Below are 7788 nucleotides of genomic sequence, written 5' to 3' on the forward strand. Positions count from 1 at the left end.
CCATAAAAAGAGATCTGGACCTCACGTTCAGACCCATATCACCGCTTCATGTAATTCTTGGAACATTGGCGTCATTGCCGGGGACCTAGGATTCTCCCTCTGACAAATGGCGGACCACGAGCGTGAAGACGACCACACTGCATCCGAATCTGAACAAGAAGTTCAACCAGAAGGCTAGGCCCTCGTGCTTCTACCTCCACCACCACACCAAGGGCCTCACAGAAAAGGGACCTCGAGAAATTCTCGTCCAAGAAGGATTCATTCTGAGGTCCACCATCCTGAGGACGAGGACCGCCCTCACACAACTGAAATTCTGGACCTGGTTCATGGCCAGGGGGATTGACTACAACAGCTCGAACACGAAGCTGAGCGACAACGGGAAGCAGAACGAGAGTTGCGAAGGGAGGTAAGACGGCAAAAGTAGCTAGAAGATAAGGTACGGAAACTAAAAGCTGATATACAAAGGAGGAGTAATCGGGCGGAGCATGATGAAAGTCCCTTAGAAGGAAAAGATCCGTTCACAGAAGAGTTTATGAAGGCTAAAATTCCTAGAAACTTCAAATCGTCCGACATAAATCTCTACGACGAAATGTCCGACTCGAGCCACCATCTCAGCAACATCTATTTTATACTTGTGACTGATTTTAAATATACACCTAATATAATTATTATAAAATAAATCAATTTAACATGATTCAACACTAAAAATTCATAACATATTTATTATAAATCATAACGAAATTTAAAAAAAAATAATATACAAATATTTTTCATCTATTTTAGTCCAATTCATAAATATTTAAAATTCTTACAAATTGAAAATATTTTAGTCAAATTTGTGTCATTGGATGTAAAAGTCTGAAAAATAGATTGAACATTGAAAAGTAAAATTTCTATCTTATAATATACACAGATTCATAGATATTACCATTATCATTTTCATAGCCAACTAGCCATTGTATAAAATTATAGATGTAGTCTACTACTATTAGTATTACTATGACTATTACTATGACTACTACTACTACTACCACTATTATACAGTGTTAAGAAAAGATTAAGCCTTTCGGGCTCTCTTCTCTTTTTACGCACCTTATTCTATAGTTTACAGTTTTATTGAATCCTAGTTTTCTCTTTGAGTCATGAGCAACTAAACCTCCACTGTTAAGGTTAGGAGCTCTGTTTATTGTATGGAGTGATACTATTACTCTTCTATTTTAATTAATTTTTTATTTCAATTTCAAAAATTTGTTTTCGTTCTTCATCTTAAGGATTTGGGTAGATCGGAAGAATAACCCTTATTCTATTTGAGTTCTTGTAAACCTTGGAAAAGCAATTTACTTGAACAATAGTTTGAAAATAATTTCTCCTAAATTTTTAATTATATAGACTTAACGGGATACGTGACATATAATATAATCCTCTTATATTTGGATAATTAGGGTTTTTGTGGCTCATAAACTAGAACTGAACCTCATCTTCTAATTGAACTTAAGTGACTAAGGAATTGGCGGTTAACTAGATTAGAGGAGATTAAATTACTAAGGAATTAGGATTTAGTCATTTACAGTTTGCCATGAATTGAATCTTGCATGATTAAAATAGTTGGTAAGAAAAGTTAATCCGGAAGATAAACATCTCTAAAACCTTAACTGTTTTCTTCCATAGTTTTCATATCAATTTACTATTTGCTTTCTAATTCTCTGAATTTACTGTTTTATGCATTTGAACATTCAATACCATTTTCTGTTTGTCTGACTAAGTAAATCACTCAACCATTGTTGCTTGATCCATCAATCCTCATGGGATCGATCTTCACTCACCTAAGGTATTACTTGGTACGACCCGATATACTTGCCGATTAGTTTGTGGATTCTAAATTTCGCACCAAGTTTTCTTTAAGTGAAGGAAGCATATGCGAGAGAGACAGAGAGAGTGAGGCACTGAGGTTAGTTCTTTTTTTTTCTAATTTAAAACCCTAAACGATGATTTTAAGGTTGAAAAGTGAAAATTCCCTGGGTTCCAGTTCGGTCCGACTTGTATATTTTCAATTGGTTCAACGGTCCTGGACACAGTTTTCAATTGGCAGTTTTATCTATCAAACTAAATCGAAATTGTTGACGGTGTTCAGTTGGACCAGTTCGACCGATTAGTTCGGTCTAATTTTTTGAACCATGACTACTACTACTACTACTACTACTACTACGCAGATTTATAGATATTATAGTTACTACTTTCGTAGCCAACTAACTATCGTATAGAATTATAGATGTAGTCTACTACTATTACTATTAATACTATTACTACTAGTTACCACTGTTATAGTCAACTGGCCATCTCATAGAATTACAGATGTAGTCTACTACTATCAAGCTTCTGAAAATCAGATCAATTATTGAACCGTGCTAGTCATTAATTTACTAGTTTATTAGTTCAATCGTAATTTAACTGAAAAAACCATTTACAAGAAAATAATAAATAAACACTCTAAAACATAATTATAATCTAATTTAAACTTTAAAATACTTTTTAAATTTAAAACACTAAATGAAATATCATCAACCAAAGTCTTAAAATTCAAACATAAAATGGTAATATGAAAATTGGTTATCAATTTATAAAAATATGCAAAATTTGCTGCAAAAACAAAATTCTTCAAAACTGGCAAAGATTGAAGCAAATTCAGATAGGAAAACCTTGTTGAAATTTGCAGATGGGTCTAAACTTCTTGCATAGGTTAGTAGTGTATATTCTGGTTGAATTAGCTAAGCTCAAATTCATCTTCCTGCTAGGATTGGAACATGATCATCATTCATTAATGTAATTTGCTATTCATATATATTGATCCAAGAATGTAACAAAAAGTAGCAGTAACAACAAAATAAGTAATTAGTTATGTGATTGAAATATGATGGCGAATTATGATTCTCTTTGACAAGTTATTCACATGAATAATTAGATTTTGATAGGTTGTGATGAGATTTGATCACCAATAGCAAAATGGATACGATTTTCTTAAACAAATTACGTTGGTCATTGTGTTTTTCATGGACTTGGTTGTTGTTCAGAAGGACAGCCTTGTGGACCAAGCATAAATTATATCTATGGTAGAGGGGGTGCATACTGGATATGTTCATGTTTTTCCAACAAAAGTTTACTGGTTCATCTGCTTCAACAGTTCATCCACATGTCCTAAATGATAGATCCATACATAATCAATAATCTTATAAATAGATAAATCTAAGCCAAAAATTAATACTATCAGTAAATTAGTGGCAGTATGATGGCAAGGCACGACAAAGGCAGCAACAGAGATAGCAGCTCTGGCGGCCTTCTTCGAGATCAAACACGGCGGAAGCAGCAACGACTTCCACCTTTGCGTCGCCTCCTCCCACAACCTCCACTCCTTCTTTTTCCTTCGCAACACGTTCACTCTCTCTGTCTCGTCAATTAACGACGACGGCAGGAGAGCAACGAAGCAGACAAAGACTAAAACTGAGACCGAGCTCGAAGAATAAGCTGCGATTGTTCGAGCAAAGGAGGGTGGAGCGTGGCGGAACTGGAGCAAAAAAAGGCTAGAGCGTGGTGATGAAACAGAGCCGATGTGGTAGAGAAGTGGCTGCACGATGAAGGAACAATGGTGATGACACAACTTGAAGAAGAGAGCAGTGATGGAGGCTAGGATTTTCTTTGAGAGAATGAAGCATATGCATGAGAGACAGAGAGAGTGAGGCAGTGAGGCTAGTTCTTCTTTTTTTTTTTTTGCCGGGTTCCAGTTCAGTCTGACTGGTAGATGTTCAATTGGTTTAACGATTCTGGAACAGTTTTTGAATTGTCTGTTTACTACACAGATTCTAGATATTTTAGTTACACCTAGTCTAATACTACTACTACAACGATTTTGGAACAGTTTTCAAATTGACTGTTTACTATGCAGATTCATAGATATTATAGTTACACCTAGTCTACTACTACTATTACTACTATCCAATTAGCCATCACCTAGTCTTCTACTACTACTACTACTACTACTACTACTACTACTACTACTACTATCCAATTAGCCATCGTATAGAATTATAAACGTAGTTTATTATTCCATAGATTCGTAGGTATTATTAGGGGTGTTTGCGGTTTGGTTTGGTTCAGTTTTTTAAGGAAAAGACATCCGATCTAATTTTATATTAGTAGTTCGGTTTAGTTTGATTCGGTCTTTTTACTGAGACCATCCAAACCAAACCAAACCAATTAAAATCGATTTGGTTCGATTTAGTTGGTTCGGTTTTTCAATTAAAAAAAAGTATTATGTTCTTGTTATTTTCCATTACTAAGGTTGCGTTTATTTACAGAGACAGGACACTGAGATAGGGACATAGAGACGCAAAATTGTGTTTGGCAGAAGAGACATGGACAAAGACAATGTATCCAGAGATACTGAATTAGTGTATTTTGTGTCCATCCTGACAGGAAGGACACGGAGACACTAACAAGGGACACAACTTATTTTTTATTTTTTCTTTCATTATTTTTATTAATTTTTCATAATTATATTTTTTATTATTATATTTTTCATCTCAAATTTTTTGAATGAAAAAATGAGAATAAATTGGATTTTCATAATTTGTTCTAGTTTATCACCAAATAGAATACAAGAACACAAAATTTTGTGTCTCTGCCCATCAGTATCTTGTCCTGTCCTGTTCTCAGTGTCTTGTCCTGTTCTTGGAAACAAACGCAGCCTAAAAACTATGTCCTATGTTACTTTCAACAAAAAGATATACAACAAAATAACAAGTTTAATTTCACAAAGTTATAAATAAAGTCATACAACATAATAACTAACAAAAATCTTTGATACAAGAAGTTCAACAACAAAGAAAATGATAATACAACAATTGAAAAGCATGAAAAGTTCATCACAACAAAAAGAAAAAGAGTTGCTTCCATTAATTTTTCCAGCAAAGCAGCCATATTTTGATGTTCTTTACTAAGATAGCAAAACATTGTTGAGCAAACAAAGAACCTGAAATAAAAAACTAAGTTATAACACAAACAACTAAATTATTATCCAATATCACTTACATATCTAAGAAGATTGAGACTCTGATTTGGGATGCAAAAACCTCTATTCTTCCTTCTACAAGTGACCTCAAACACAATCACACCAAAGACAAACACATCCAATTTATAGCAAAAAATAAGAACAAAACAAAACCTTAACCAAGAATCACAACCAAGGAAATAATGAATTCAAAAATCAAAATAAACACACAAAAAAAAGAATAAAATCAAAATAAACCCTGAAATCTAATAAAAACAGAACAAAATCAAAATAAACTAAGAACAGAGCCATAAAACATAAAACAAAAACCCCCCAAATAAATGTTATTACTAATAATAATCATAAAAAATTGAAAATTATCATAACAAAAATAAAAAAATCAAAATCAAAAATCAATAATCATAACGAATAGAAAAATTATCATGTCACAACATAAAAAAATTAGAAGTTAGAACAGAAAAAAAAAGTTCAGAAAAATCAAATTAGACAAAAATCAAAACAAAAATTGAACAAATCATATCTGAGGCTGAGAAACTGAGAATGATGGAGCACAACTAAGAATAATAGAGAACCACGGCATTAAGAATGATGCGGCTGCTGAAATCGACGGTGCTCAAAACGACGACGCTGAAAGACGTGGCTTTTGGATAGCGTGAGGCATCGATGGGCAATGAGAAGGAAACGGGGGTTGCTGGACGGCTGGACAGCGACGACAAACAGGAGTAGAGGACTGTGACTGAGGGAGAAGTGTGCGTGAGTGAGAGATAGGGAGTGAGAGAGAGTAGTTTGTGTGTGTGAAAGAAAAGAGCAAGGAGAATCGGCGTGAGTGTATTAGGGTTTAGGTTAGGAATATTTTGTAAAATTAATATATATATATATATATATATATATATATGTATATATATATATATATATATATATATCGGTTCGGTTCGGGTTTTCAGTATCAAAATCGAAAACCGAATTGAACAAAAAATTGTAAAATTTTATTTTTTTCGATTTTCAATTTGTTCGGTTATCGATTTTTTCGGTTCGGTTGATCGATTTTGAACATCCCCAAATATTATAGTTACCACTTTCGTAGCCAACTAGCTATCGTATAGAATTATAGATGTAGTCTACTACTACTACTACGCAAATTCATAGATAGGTATTATAGTTATCACTTTCGTAGCTAATTATCCATCGTATAGAATTATAGATGTATTCTACTACTACTACTACTACTACTACTAATAATAATAATAATAATAATAATAATAATAATAATAATAATAATAATAATAATAATAATTTTGTTTTAGATTTTACCTTTTCAACTTCAATCGGAGGTGTCAATAAAATTTGTATCAATATCTCAATTCGTGAAGCAAATACAATTCCTTTTTTTGAGTTATTCTTAGGATTTAGAGATCATATCCAATAGAATTGTTAAAAAAATTCAATAATTATAAAAAACAAGAAATAGAAAAAAATAAAATTAAAAAATAAAGAATTAAAAATTATAAGATTTGTATTAAAATATACAAAAATTAACAAGTGTTTGAATGAAAATAATAAAATTTAAATAGCAGAACTGAAAATGACCAAAAGAAAAATAAATTTATTGACTCATATTTTTGTGCGTCAGCATGAATAGAAATTTATAGAGTAAATGTGTGTGAATAAATAAAAATTTTTCTAAATTATTGAAACAAACGAAAAAATTTTAAATTAATTGATATAACCTTAAATTTCAAGTAAACTTATACTATAAATAGTCTTAACTTTAAATAAACTTAAATTTTAAATAGTCTTGAATCTTTAACAAATTTAGACATTAAATATAAGATAATTTTACTACTATACTTAACTTATTCTTATTTTTTTAATTATAGTGTGCTTTATGCATATATAATTTTTAATTTTAACTGATGAATTTTTTCCTATATCCACTTTGTGCCAAATTTTCGGAATAATAATAATAATAATAATAATAATAATAATAATAATAATAATAATAATAATAATAATATTTAACACAAAATTTTATTCTCCTTATCCTCCTCCCAAGACATAATAATATGGAGAACCTTACAAAATATTCAACTACTGTCCTAATTATTCGATACCAGATACAACCTTTTCTGTTCCTTATTTGATCATCAACTGTATCTAATTTAAATTAAAATTTTAGGCTATAAAAATATTAAATATTTAGTCAACCCACTATAAAAATTCAGTTATTTTTGTCATTTATCTTTTCCGTAATATTATTAGATGATAAGCTGGACTACAAGCAAAAGAGATTACTTTTCTTCTCCAAAGATGACAGCAAGGGAGACGAGAGTGACCTTCAAGCCGTGTAAAAGGAAGAGGAAAAAAAAAACAGTTTGATGAATAAATTATTTTTTTAGAGTTTTTATTTATGTTAAAATAATTTAAATGTTTAGACGATCATAATTCGAATCCTAAATTAAATTTCTTATGCAAAATTAGAGGTGAAAAGATATTGTAAGATCAGAAAATAATTCTAGAAGTAGTGTTAGAAATGAATGCGGATGTTTTTTGAAATGGTGAATAGTAATAAAATTTTAATTTATAATAATTTTGATGGTGAAAAAATTATTGTGTAGTTAGTGTTTGATATTTAATATATATATAATGGGGTAAGTAAAAATAAAAAATTAATAAAAAATATATCTAATGTATATTTTGTTGTTATTTTTATTTTTGCTACTGATCAA

This window comes from Arachis hypogaea, chromosome 7, assembly GCF_003086295.3.
Source record: "Arachis hypogaea cultivar Tifrunner chromosome 7, arahy.Tifrunner.gnm2.J5K5, whole genome shotgun sequence".
NCBI classification, from domain to species: Eukaryota; Viridiplantae; Streptophyta; class Magnoliopsida; order Fabales; family Fabaceae; genus Arachis; species Arachis hypogaea.